Source organism: Molossus molossus, unplaced genomic scaffold (genome assembly GCF_014108415.1).
Source record: "Molossus molossus isolate mMolMol1 unplaced genomic scaffold, mMolMol1.p scaffold_m16_p_10, whole genome shotgun sequence".
NCBI classification, from domain to species: Eukaryota; Metazoa; Chordata; class Mammalia; order Chiroptera; family Molossidae; genus Molossus; species Molossus molossus.
In genome coordinates, this window is record NW_023425345.1 from 77,273,491 (window position 1) to 77,281,104 (window position 7,614).

Sequence of the window (7,614 nt, forward strand, 5' to 3'; positions counted from 1 at the left end):
TGTGTGATCACCCAAAATCCATATGTTGAAGCCCTACACTGTGATAGTATTTGGAGATAGTACCTTTGGAGGGTAATGAGGGTTAAATGAGGTCATAAGGATGGGCCCTTCATGATAGAATTAGCGCCCTTATAAGAAAAAACAAGCGATGTTGCCTTTTCCCACTCTCCTCCATGTGAGAACACAGTGAGAAGTTAGCTGTCTACAAGCCAGAAAGCAAGTCCTCATCAAGGAACCAAATCAGCCAGCATCTTGATCTTGGACTTCTGAGCCTCCAGAAATGTGGGAAATAAATTCTTGTTGTTTGTGTCACCCAGCCTATGATATTTTGTTATAGCAGCCTAAGCAGACTATAACACCTACTTCCCACAGAGTCCATAGTTTGGAAACACTAAGCAACAGCCTACAAAAACTGATACACCAGCTGCTTCTGTTATGTTTGTAAAGCACCCAACAGAGTACCTGGTACATGGCAGCCACTCAGTAAATACTAGCCATTATAATTTTCTGAGAAGCATTTGTGTTATATTGGAAAAGATAGAAGTTTTAGAATGAGATTGTTCTGAGACACCTTGGGTAAGTTACTCTTCGAGGTTTTTTTTCTGCATCTGTAAAATCTAATAGCACCTTGCATAGTTATTGTGGTGATTTGACAAGTGAAAGAGCCCTCTCACATAATAGGCACTCAACCAGTGGTAGCTCCTCAAAGCATTCCAAGGGCCCAGGACAAGCTTCCATTCAAAGTTTATTATGTATCAGGCACTGGGCTAGATGAAGAAATACCAGAGTTAGGAATTTTACAAAAGAGAAAAAGATTTTAAACTTTAGAAAATAGGATTCATTTCACAGCAGCTCCTTCCACAGCCTCTAGACACTAGACAAAATGAATCTCTAGAGTCTAGAGAGAGTCTTGTCAATCTTCTCCCAGCCCCAGTCAGGAGTTAGCCTATATTCTGAAAACTCCACAGTTCAAGATCTCACAGCCACACTCAGGAGTATTTTTGGATACCTATAACTGTCACTTCCAACAGCCTTCACACTAACATTCCCTTTGTTAAAAAAAAAAAAAAATAAGTCAGTGACTAACTTTCTGTTCCTAATGGGAATCAAGTCCAAATCTTTTAACATGATGTATTCATTAAGAAAATATGATTGGTCCAGCTGGTGTGGCTCAGTGGTTGAGTATCGACCCCGGCACCAAGAGGTGGCCGGTTCGATTCCCGGTCAGGGCACATGCCTAGGTTGTGGGCCAGAGCCCCAGTGTGGGGGCATGTTCTCTCTCGTCGATGTTTCTATCTTTCGGTTCCTCTTCCTTCCTCTCTCTCTAAAATCAATAAAGAAAAAAAGAAAACAATGTTAGCCTGGCCAGTGTAGCTCAGTGGTTGAGTGTTGACCCATGCACCAAGAGGTCACCGGTTGTGGGCCAGATCCCCAGTGGGGGGCGTGCAGGAGGCGGCCAATTGATGTTCTCTCTTATCAATGTTTCTGTCTTTCTCTCCCTCTCTCTTTCTAACATCAATAAAGGGAAAGAGAGAGAGAGAGAAAAGAAAACACTATTGCCCTGGCCAGGTAGCACAGTCAGAGCATCATCCTGATACACCAAGGTTTTGGGTTCAATCCCCAGTCAAGGTACATACAAGGGTCAACCAATAGATGCATAAATAAGTGAAACAGCAAAGTCAATCTCTCTCTCTCTCCCTTCCTCTCTCTAAAATCAATAAATAATTTTTTTTAAAGAAACACTATTGCCCTGGCCGGTTTGGCTCAGCGGTTGGAGCGTCGGCCTGCGGTACAGAGAGACCCGGGTTCGGTTCCCGCTAAGGGCACGTACCTCGGTTGCAGTCAACCAATAGATGCATAAATAAGTGAAACAGCAAAGTCAATCTCTCTCTCTCTCTCCCTTCCTCTCTCTAAAATCAGTTTGTCCCCGGCCCTGGTTGGTCGTACGAGTGGCAGCCACTCGATGTGTCCCTTCACATCGATGTTTCTCTCTCTCTCTCTTCCTCTCTCTCCCTCCCGCTCTATCTGAACAAAAAATGGAAAAATGTTCTCGGGTGAGGATTAAATAAATAAATAAATAAATAAATAAATAAATAAATAAAAAGAAAAACACTATCTACTATAAGACATAAAGCCCAAAATTCTAATGGTGTAGCAACTAGAAACTGATTTAATGGTCAAGTGGAATTCAAAACACATGTTCGGGGATTAATATCCAAAATATATGGACTACTCATACAATTCAATAAAGGAAGACAAACAATACAATTTAAAAATGTACAGAGGACCTAAATAGACATCTTTCCAAAAAGGACATATAAATGGCCAGGAGACATATGAAAAAAATGCTCAATATCTCTAATCATCAGAGAGATGCAAATTAAAACAACTATGAGGTATCACCTCACACCTGCCAGAATGTCTGCCATCAACAAATCATCTGTAACCAAAAAAAAAAAAAAAACAGATTATCAAACAACAAGTGCTGTCGAGGGTGTGGGGTAAAGGGGACTCTAATACACTGCTGGTGGGAATGCAGACTAATGCAGCTGCTGTGGAAAACAATATAGAGTTTCCTCAAAAAATTAAAAATGTAACTGCCATTTGATTCCACATCTTAGAATATATCCTGATACACCAATCAGGAAGAATATGTGCACCCCTATGTTCATAGCAGCGCTATTTACAATAACTAGGATCTGGAAGCAGCCCAAGTGCCCATCAGTAGATGAGTGAATGAAAAAGCTGTGCTATATTTACACAATGGAGTACTATGCAGCTGTAAGAAAGAGAGATCTCTCATCCTTTGAGATAACATGGAGGGACTGGAGAGTATTATGCTAAGCAAAATAAGCCAGGCAGAGAAAGACAAGTACCTCATAATCTCACTTATTTGTGGAACATAATGAACAAAATAAGCTGTCGACCAAAAGAGATCCAGAGTCATGGAAGTACAGAACAGACTAACAAACCTCAGAGGGATGGGAAGAGATAAAGCAAAGAATTTATATGCATATATGCACAGCCAATGGACACAGACATTAGGTTGGGGAAAGCAGGAAGGGGGGTGGGAGCGGGAAGGAGGGGGGTCAATGGGAAAAAAAGGGGGACATCTGTAATACTTTCAACAATAAAAAAAAACAAAAATTATGTTCATGATTAGCAGGGGCTCTGTCAAGTGGTGATTAAGGGATCTAGAGTCCTTCAAACCTGTGGTCCCATCATCTTTAACGATTGGTCTCCAAGGTCACTGTGCTTAAGGTCATATGCATCAAGCCAGAAAGGAAAGAATGTGAAGGATCTCCCTTAAGAGGTTTTCATGGGTCAAACCTGGAAGTGAAACAAATTATTTAAAGGGAAACTGATAAAATGTGATCCAGATATGTGTCTAAGAAAAAGAAGGAAAACCAGGCTGGTGTGGCTCAGTGGTTGAGTGTCGACCCATGCAACAAGAGGTCGCTGGTTTGTATTCCCAGTCAGGGCACATGCCCAGGTTGTGGGCCAAATCCCCAGTGGGGGGCATGCAGGAGGTGGAAAATCTGTTTTCTCTTGTTGATGTTTCTATCTCTCTCTCCCTCTAACTTCCTCTCTCTCTAAAATTAATAAAGAAAACAAAAATTTTTTAATGGAAAAGAAGAAAAGAGATTCTGGTGAACACATAGCAGGCTCTGCCTCACATGGCATTCAGGATTTCTCCACACTCTGGCTTACACTTACCTTTCAAACTTGCTCTTTCAAAGTTGATACCATTTTCCAGTTATGGTTATTAGTCAGCTTTGCTGCAGTAACAACCAATCCCAAAATCTCAGTGGCTTACAGCAGCAAAGATTTTTGTCTTTTTGTTGTTGTTGTTGTTGTTGTTGTTAGTCCTCACCAGAGGATATTTTTTCCATTGGGTTTTAGAGAGAGTGAAAGAAGGGGGAGAGACAGAAACATCAATATGAGAGAGACACATTGATTGGTTGCCTTCTACACGCACCTACCCTGACTGGGGGCTGGGAATAGAACCTGCAACCCAAACATGTCCTCAACCAGGAATCAAACCCTCAACCCTTCAATGCATGGGCCAACGCTCTAACCACTGAACCACACCAGCCAGGGAAAGGATTTATTTCTGACTTATTTTTACGTAGGTTGTGGGCAGGCTGCCGTTCTACTCTATGGGTCTTCTGATTTCAGGACTCAAGTAGAAGGAACAAGTCTCCTGTGGAATATGCCCATTCAAGTGGCAGAGAAGAAAATGGAAACACATTCTCAAACATGGTATAAGTCACATTTATTCACATCCCATTGGCCAAAATATGTAACGTGAGCAAGTCCAAAGTCAGTGAAATGAGACATATACTCAGGAGATACACACGGCAATGGGCAAGGAAGTGAATAATTTCAAACAGTAAGTCAATCTATTACAACTGCTATTTTTTTTTTTTTGCAATGTTTATTAATTTATTTTTGTTACAGATGTTTCTCCTTTTTCCCCTCCCCACCCCAGCATTGTTGTCTATGTCCATTGGTTAGGCATATGTGCATATAAGTTCTTTGGTTTATCTCATTCACCTCCCCCAACCCCCTCCTCTGAAGTTTGTCAGTCTGAACTGTACTCCTTTCTATGTCTCTGGGTCTATTTTGTTCATTAACTTATTTTGTTCATTATATTCCACAAATAAGTGAGATCATGTGGTATTTGTCTTTCTCTGATTGGCTTATTTCACTTAGCCAGATCCCTTCATGTTGTCTTAAAGGATAAGAGATCTTTCATTCTTACTGCTGCATAGTATTCCGTTGTGTATATGTACCACTGCTTTTTTATATACTCATCTATTGATGAACACTTGGGCTGTTTCCAGATCTGAGCAATTGTAAATAGTGCTGCTATGAACATAGCGGTACATATATTCTTTCTGATTGGTGCATATTCCTAGAAGTGGGATCACTGGGTCAAATGGCAGATCGAGTTTTAATTTTTTGAAGAAATACCATATTGTTTTCCATAGTGGCTGCACCAGTCTGCATTCCCATCAGTAGTGTACTAGAATCCCCTTTTCTCCACATCCTTGCCAGCATTTGTTGTTTGATGATTTGTTGATGGCAGCCTTTCTGGCAGGTGTGAGGTGATTCCTCATAGTTGTTTTAATTTGCATCTCTCTGATGAATAGTGGCGTTGAGCATTTTTTCATATGTCTGTTGGCCATTTGTGTGTGCTTTTTGGAAAGATGTTTATTTAGGTCATCTGCCCATTTTTTAATTGAGTTCTTTGTCTTCCTTTTGTTGAGTTGTATGGTACTCTATATATTTTGGAAATTAACCCCTTATCTGATGTTTCGTTGGCAATTATGCTCTCCCATTTGGTGGGTTCCCTTTCCATTTTGATGGTTGTTTCTTTTGCTGTGCAGAAGCTTTTTAGTTTGATGTAGTCCCATGTATTAATTTTTTCCTTTGTTTCTCTTACCTTAGGCATTGTATCAGTGAATATTCTGCTGTGTGTGATGTCTGAAATGTTGTTGCCTACATTTTCTTCTAGGATTTTTATGGATTCATGAGTCACATTTAAGTCTTTTATCCATTTGGAGTTTATTTTTGTGTATGGTGTAGGTTGGTGGTCTAGTTTCATTTTTTTGCATGTAGCTGTTCAGTTTTCCCAACACCATTTATTAAAGAGGCTGTCTTTACTCCATTTGATTTTTGTTGTTGTTGTTTTTCCTTTTTTGATTTTAGGGGGGGGAGATAAAAACATCAATGTGAGAACACTGATTGGCCGACTCCTACATGCCCCCCACTGGGAATCTGGCCCACAACCTGAGCATGTGCCCTGACCAGGAATCAAACCAGCGACCTCTTGGTGCATGGGTCGACACTCAACCACCAAGCCACTCCAACTGGGCTATCTTTACTCCATTGTATGCTCCTGCCACCTTTGTCAAATATTAGTTGAGCATAACGTCTTGGGTCAATTTCCAGGTTCTCTGTTCTCCTCCATTGATCTATATGCCAGTACCATGATACAACTGCTATCTTCTATCTAAGTACATGACAGACATTATTAATTAATCCCAGAATTCTTTCTTCCCAAACCTTCTCAACACAACATTTCAGGCAGTCATTACCAATAACCTGAGTTTGGAAAGAAAAGAAAGTTAAAATTGATGTGCTGTTCTTTGTTGTTTTTTAAATTTTTTTCTTTATTGCTTTCAGAGAGAAAGGAAGGGGGAGAGAGAGAGAGAGAGAAACATTGATGAGAGAGAACATTAACTGGCCACCTCCTGCATGTCCCCCACTGGGGATTTGGCCCACAACCTGGGCATGTGCCCTAACTGGAAATCGAACCGGCGACTTCTTGGTGCATGGGTCAATACTCAACCACTGAGCCACACCAGCTGGGCTGTGCTGTTCTTAAGTGACCTCCTAGACTCCATTAAACATTACATATTTCCACCTCTGAATCTTTGCTTCAGCCTGGAATAAGCTCATCCTTCCTAGACTTGGTCCTGCAAACTATCTAAATCTAATCCATCTTGCAAATATCTATATTCATTCTTTCAACAAAGTTTAATGACTACCTAGCCTAGTACCTGACATATATTTACCAAATGAATCTGTTTCACACCACCTTACGCCTTGCACATAAATACCCAGTAAACATTTGTTCCCTGATTAATTAATAGTACAGTTTGGTTCCTTAGAGCAATAGAATTTAGTATCACATATCAGGAGATTTGGGGGTGAGAGTATGGTGTACCTACTAATGACTATGGTGTACCAACTACTTAGGCTTGAATCCTAATTCTACCATTTACTAGTTGGATGACCCTAGGTAAATCACTTAATTATCTGTGCCCTCATTCTTCATCATATGTAAAATAATTTGGGGGGGGGGGGCTACTATATAAGGCCATTATTGTATTAAACAGAACACCTCTTCGTATACTTTAAACACATTGTAAGTGCCCAATAAATGGAAGTTATTATTTTTAGCTCCAGTTGAGACAGACTGCGTTTTCATCCAAGCATTTATTCTGGGTGTAAGACATAAATCAAGAACACTTGGAACTTTGGTCCCTGAACAGGCCTCACTCTTTTTTTTTTTTGCAAGTCTTTTTTTGTTTTGTTTTTGGCCTCACTCTTAACTTACCCCAGGACCTTGAGCTCATCCAGTGACTTGTAACTCATAAATCCTAACTAATTACACAGATGTCCTCCTTAGTGTTTGTGAAGCCCAGTGACTTATAGTTAAGTGCTTGGAGATCTTCAGATGAAAGGGCAGGCACCAGACACCCTATTCAGTCATGAAAACTAAAAAAATACTACCGAACAACTTGGAAAATGCAGGGACCCAGAAAGAACAAATCACTCATTAGACTGTAAGCCCCTAATATGGAGTCGGGGAGAGAGGTCATTCAGAATGCCTCAGACTACTCGGAGGGTCCAGGACCAGGTGGGGGACAGGATGCCTAAATCTAACAAAACTTGAGCTATGGGAGGAGTGTGAATCTTTCACCTCTCCTCAGTTAAAACAGGAGCAACAACATGTATTGTTATCCTAATTAATTTAAGCCAGTTAAAAGGCTTGGGCAAACTGGCCCCTGTAAGTGGCTTGTTTGTGAGTTGTGACTGGTC